The sequence below is a fragment of the Zingiber officinale genome, chromosome 2B, assembly GCF_018446385.1.
Source record: "Zingiber officinale cultivar Zhangliang chromosome 2B, Zo_v1.1, whole genome shotgun sequence".
NCBI lineage: Eukaryota > Viridiplantae > Streptophyta > Magnoliopsida > Zingiberales > Zingiberaceae > Zingiber > Zingiber officinale.
Genome location: NC_055989.1, coordinates 128,768,419 through 128,775,311, shown reverse-complemented (window position 1 = coordinate 128,775,311; position 6,893 = coordinate 128,768,419).

Sequence of the window (6,893 nt, the reverse complement as noted above, 5' to 3'; positions counted from 1 at the left end):
TTAACTTTGAATCCTTTGCCATTATCAAAACACGAGTTCGATCGTCGGATGCTTCCCACATCAACAGTTAGTGAGGTAGCCTCTCAAATTAGTGAGCTGCTGCCTGAATGCCCATCCATGGTGCCTGTCGTTGTCCTGTTCGAGTCGGCAACCTCCAATGAGTCGCTGATCCAACGCCGGAAGTGGCATTAAGCGAAGTCTTCTTCTCACTCGGCGACCTCGACCTTGCAGGCCTGTGATGAAGCAACGACTTCTCGATCTTCTTCCGAGCGGGGTGAGACTTCTTCCTCCACGCTTCCCGGGGGAGATACTGGGTTACCTACTCCTCCATCTTTTGATCGAACTTCGTCTCTGTCTGCGCTATTAGCCAGGATGCTTGTTGCTCTGTCGATTGCTTACCTTCCCGCTCCACTAGTCATCGCGGAAGCCACTACTTCCATCATCCTCTCCTCCCCCATGTCCAAGTTCAAGGGTCGCGCCACCTCCGAGCCCTCTGATCCAAGCGGCCGCAAGCACATCAAGGCAATCCTTGGCCTATCGACCGATGAATGACGCCATTCAGATGACACCGAGTCGTACTCCCCCAGCATTAAATAACAATCCAAGGTCCTCTAGCACAAGTCTGGGCGGATGCTAAGACCCGCGCGATGACCATCCTGCATGAGGAGCTTGCAAACGATTTCACCCAGAAATCAATTGGGGGCAAGTTTAACGAAGTATTTTTTTACCTTTCTCGATATGCGCTGACTATGTTCATTTGGCTTGTAATTCTGGGTGGAGAGTTTGACTATGTCCTAGCGGCTGACCATCCTAGAACATGAGAACCAACAACTTCGAGCGTCAGCCGGGCAGCTGGATACCTCATGGGCTTGACTCGAGCAGCTAATTGCGGAGCTGACCCAACTCAAAAAAGATTTAGACACGAGCTCCGAGCAGATTTTGGGATCCGAGCCGGCACTCACATTGGAGAAAAATAAAACCACAACCAAGCCACCCAGCTCGATCGACTGACCAAACAAGCTTACCACTTTGAGCCCAAAATGAATTATGCCAACGCTAGGAAACTTTGAACCATCAAAGATCTGGAGACAAATAAGGAGGCTCGGGTCTTGGCTAAGAAACTTGAAGAAGCAGAAGCCACGCTAACAGCCGAGCATGTTAGCTGGATGGCGGAGCAAACGACTGGTGAGCTCTAGCTCGGGGAGCATAAACAAACAATAGATAAGGAAGTTGTCGAGCTAGAGGCGTTGAAGGCTGGGTTGGAGGCGTCCAAAGCTGCATTTGACAAGTTCAAGGAGGAGGAGCCCGTTCGGTAGAAATCTTTCCGAGTGAAGTACCTTCGTTCCTCGAAATTCAACAAAATGTTCACCGACCAGACTCTCCGCTTTTTTGACTATGGTATTGATGAAACTCTCCAACAACTGAAGGACGATGACTATCTCTCCCCCGACCTGTCGAGCAAAATTATAAAAAGAGAGAAGATCTCAGAATCTCTCCCCGACGACGTGCTTAACTACCTCGCCTAGTTTCTTTTAGAAGTTCATCAGTAGTTCTTTGTATCTATCAAGCGAACTTTGTAAAAATCTTTCTAAGTATGAATCCACGCGTTCTTGTTCGGCGCCTTTAATTTTTTTGTTATGGAGCATCGTGATCCCTTAGCTTATCCTTAGTATAGTATACATGATACTTTATATTTATCAGTGTAGTATGCCGAACGAAACTGCAGCTTTGCCGAGCGGCTCGTGGCCCTTGAGTACTTAGCACGAATGCCTAGCTTGCTTATATCAAGGCCAAGAAGCAAATGAGTCTTTGATATTTAGGCACGAGGGCTTCTCTTGTTTATAACATGGCCGAACAACTCGTGAGTTGTTGACACTTAGGCGCGAGGGATTTGCTCGCTTATAATATAGCCAAACGACATGTGAGTCTTTGATGCTTAGGCGCGAGGGATTTGCTCGATTATAACACGGTCGAATGACACGTGAGTCTTTAACGCTTACGCGCGAGGGCTTTGCTCGCTTATAACACGGCCGAACGACATGTGAGTCTTTGATACTTAATGCAAGGGTTTTGCTCACTTATAACACGACCGAACAATATGTGAGTCTTTGACACTTTAGCACGAGGGCTTTGCTCACTTAGAACATGGTGAGTGCGCTCACCGCCGCTGCGCTGTGCGCTCACCGCCGCTGCGCTTCATGTCATCCGTCGGGGAACCCCTCCTCCGACCAGCAACCCTACCTCCCTGTGAGCACCGACGGCTATCCGTAGCCACACCAGCCCCTCCATCCAAGTGAGCAGTCAAGGCCAGTAGCTCTCCCTCTCCTCCCTACCTGGCACCCTCTCGTTCCTCGACACCAGCGTTGACCGTCGCCAATTCAAGCAGCCGCAGCAGCCGACTGCCTCCTTCATCATGCACCTCACCGGCCCTCCCCTCTTCTCTCCCGACATTGTCGCAACCATCTCCCTCTGCCCGAGCGGTCGGCTACTGCTCATCGCCGCACACTCACGCGTCCTCTCCTCTGCCCAAGCTATCGGCTATTGCTAGTCGCAGCCTACTGTCGTCGCTCACCCACCGCAGCTTCGCTACCGTGCTTCCTTGCCATAGCCACCGCTAGAGACGACTTTGACTCTAGTTGCAACTGGCGACCGCCTTGATCTGGATCCCCGACGAGGTAGGCAGCAGCAGCGATTTGCTTCCTACCGGCTACTGGCATCACGCACCGCTGCCATTGCGGGCCACCATCGGCCGTCGCTCTCCCTGAGTAGTCGTGTTCTTCCTGCGTTAGCCGCTGCCTCCGATTCTTTTGCCTCTCCCCTCCGTCGGTCAGTGCCGTCATCACTGCGCCTTGCTGAACACTATGTTTTCATTTTATATTGATTAACTAATTAATTAGACCATGACGGTATTTGATCCTGTCTGAGAATCGAGGCGATGGAGATTAGGGGACGTGGCACTCCTGTTGACTCTTGACGGACTCCGAGTTGAAGGAACCTGCAACCACGGCGTTAGTGCCGAGCTAGGATGGGGTTCCCCGACGATGATGTTTATTTCCCCCACGACATTATTTCTGTTCTCCTCCTCCCGAGTGGATGGCTTGATTCGCTCGTGTGAGGCTCGAGAAGAATTCCTTTGAGATGATGCTGCAGTCGCTCGGGAGATCTTCTTGCATCTTCCCGCTGCCCGATGGATTGATGCCTATGTCGTCGTTCAGGAGAGGGAGATCGTCGACGATAGCCCCTTGGGGTCGGTCTGGCGATCGGTGTTAGACCACGACAATCACTTGTGTTGTGCGACACCAACTGGTGGAAGGAACAGAACATAGGTGTTCATACCTTGCCCTTTGGTACATTCGGCCGATCGAAAGCCGCATGCTGCACGACCTGTACCCTTGTTTCTTGGTGAGGTCGACCTTCAGCTCTTGGCCCCCTTGGCGGTTGGTGGCTGCTCGGCAGTCGCCATTCGGTTGGCACCGAGGGTTTGATTGGTGTCTCCTTCCTTCTAGCTGCCTGAGCCTCCTCCACGTTTATATTCTCATTAGCCTTCTTGAGCATATGGTCGTAGTCACGGGGTGACTTCCTGATGAGTGACCGGAAGAAGTCTCCCTCTACGAGCCCTTGGGTGAAGGTATTCATCATGGTCTCAGATGAGATAGCAGGGATATCCATAGCTACATAATTAAATCGCTAGATGTACGCCCGGAGGGCTTCTCTCGGTCCTTGCTTCAAAGAGAATAAGCTGACGCTCTTCTTCTGGTAGCGTCGGCTGCTTGCAAAATGATGTAGGAAGGCCGTTCGGAAATCCTTGAAGCTTTGTATTGATCCGTCCAGCAATCTCCTGAACCATCGTTGTGTCGAGCCGGAGAGCGTGGTAAGGAAGACCCAGCACTTCACCCCATCTGTGTATTGGCGAAGGGTGGCCGCATTGTCGAACTTGCCCAAATGGTCGTCTGGATCGATCGGCCCATTGTATTCTCCAATAGCCAGTGGAGTGTAGTGTCTGGGCAGAGGATATCCTGTAGTATCTCTTCAGAGAACTGGCGGTTGATCCGCTCGGGGGATGCGTTTGCTCTCGATGCTTTGCCATTCTGGGCATCCCGAACGGGCGCTTCGTCCGAAGAAAATCCTCGCTCTTGATTCGCTTGTGTGATTTCCGAGGGCGTCTGGAACAGAGCCCGATGGAACGGTATTGGCACGGGGGGTGCTTCTCCTTGCGTGCCAATCGCCCCTCTATTTTACTCCCTGATGGAGAGTTGCTCTGGCCGATCCTCTAGCATCGCTAGGCCCCTGGACGCCGATGTTGCTTGTTGTGCTAGCCGATCGGCTAGCACCTTTTGCTGTTGCTGCTCAACTATTTTGGCTGCCCGAGCTTGCACGAGCATATCGAGCTCCTCTTGAGTGAGCGTCACGGTGTGAGGTCGTCCAGCTTCTTCCATCTTCTCAGCTCGGATATAGGTGCATTCTCACAGATTGCGCCAAATTTGATCATGTCCGAGAATCGAGCCGATGGACGTTGGGGGACATGGTGCTCCTGTTGACTCTTGACGGACTCCGAGTTGAAGGAACCTGCAACCACAGCGACGTCAGTGCCGAGATCCGCTGGTCCGGTCGACCGCGCACGAGGATCCCGATCGAAGGGGTCGCTGGCTACAACGGGGCACGAGGTCGTGTCCGGCGATGATGGAGGCCGTGAGGGCAAGGGCGGTAGTGGCTGGCCGCATTACAACGCATGTGGAGAGGAAAAGCAAATAAGAGGTAGCGGTGGCACCGTCTACACGCGAGTGTAGGCTGGATGGAACTTAGGTTTTTATTTTCTTGTCCAATCAACTGCTCGTAATAAACCTAAATTATCCCTTAAAATATTATAAATTTGTTTTAAATTCAAAAAAAAATCTAAGAAAATTTTAAATATTTGTCTACATTTATTTTATTTGTTTGTTATTTTGATCATTATTTCTCGAGTATATATATATATATATATATATATATATATATATATATATATATATATATATATATATATATATATAATTAATGAATTCTAACCATATCAAGCATGGTATTACATACACGGTAAAGGAACCTCAATATAGCTAAGAAAAACTGAACAAGAGCGAAACTAGAAGGAACATGCAACTTGAAATTATTTACACACAAAAAAAAAGAAGCAAAAAGAAAAAAAAAAACTATACATACTTAGTGACGGGTAAACATAACGCAAGTGTGGCAACCGTCTTTAATGCATATTCATTAGGTTTGTAATCATGAACTCTAGAGGCACTTCTTAGGAGAACTTATTATAAGTACCTGTGGTAGTTTTAATGTGGTCAACCAAGTTAAGTTAGGTCTTATGTGTGTTTGATCCTTATGTCTAAGTGTGTAGGAGAAGTCGAGCGAAAGACACAACTAGCGGGAAGGATGACACAGGAAAAGAGCCAACAAGCTCGGTGCATCCGAGGGATGAGGTGCTACGGAAGAGTACACTGGTGGACAATAAGGACATGCGCAACATCCGAGGGACAAGAAGCCGAGGAGAAATGCTGCTTGAGGAGAAGGTCGGAGTTGGCTTTGGATGAGTTCAACCTCGGTTAGCCGGAGTACCACCGAAGAAGATATCAGCATAATTAAGAGAGTTGATCTGCCTTATGGAAGACGCCTTCCATGGATGGAAAGCGCCTTCGATGAGCAATACGAAGGTACCTTCTGATAACCATTAGCCACATATAGAGTTTTATGTTCAGCAGATAAAACTTATCCGATGGAAGGCGCCTTGGACCATGTTGGAGACACCTTCAAACTGCAGATAGGATTTTCCAAGAGCTATAAAAAGGCCTCTGGAGTTAGGAAATATTCAACTACTCCAATATTCATTTCCTAGTTTATTTCTGGGCGTTCAAAGAGTGTAAGAGACTTTTCCGCCTTCAACAAAGGAGATTTTATTAGTGCTTTTATTTTCCTTGGATTAACAACTACTTAGGTTGTAACCAAGTAATTATTTCGCCTCTTTTAATTTTATAGTTGTTCAATTTTGTTAATTTAATTGTGTTACTAATCTAAGTTAAAAAGACGAGAAATGTTCGTTTTATTCTTAACAGGCAATTCACCCACTCCTCTTGCCAGCCCCGCTACACCAACAAGTGGTATCAAAGCCCAACCGCTTAAGAAGGACTAATCGCCGTCTGAAGTACAAAGACGATGGTCGAAGCTAGCATCCACCCACCAGTGTTCGAGGGGGAGTTCACGTTTTGGAAATGACGAATGGATGTATTCTTTAATACAGACTTTAATATTTTATTAATAATGAAATATGATTTTGAAGCACCAAAGAACATGAATGGAGAAGAACTCGAAGAACACCTCTGGACCAGAAAGTAGCGCGATGAATTTATGGTCAACAGTAATGCTGAATTTCACCTTATAAACAAACGACTTACCAAGTGGCTGCTATACGTTGTAGTAGCTATATGGATAGTTAGCTGCTACAAGTTATAGCAGTTAGCTATCGAAATAGCTACAACTTGTAGCAACATTTGATGTCCAAGTGGCTACAGGCATTTGTAGTAGGTGTCAGCCTTGCACGTCGTAGCATAAATCCTTCCTTCCTTCTATGGACAATTTCACCATTCCAAGTTAGCTGCTACAAGTTGTAGCAGCTATATGGACAGTGACCTACAAAGTAATTACTGCAACGTTTAGCAGCAAAGTAAAGGCACTGCATCAGCAAAAATAATTTCAAATAATGTTTTTTACCAAGTTGATATACATCAACTAAATATTTTTAAGGGTAATATCTGCTAGAAAATGTAGCTGCTACAAAATGACTTACCAAGTGGCTGCTACACATTGTAGCAGCTACATGGACAGTTAACCGCTACAAGGTGTAGCAGTTAACT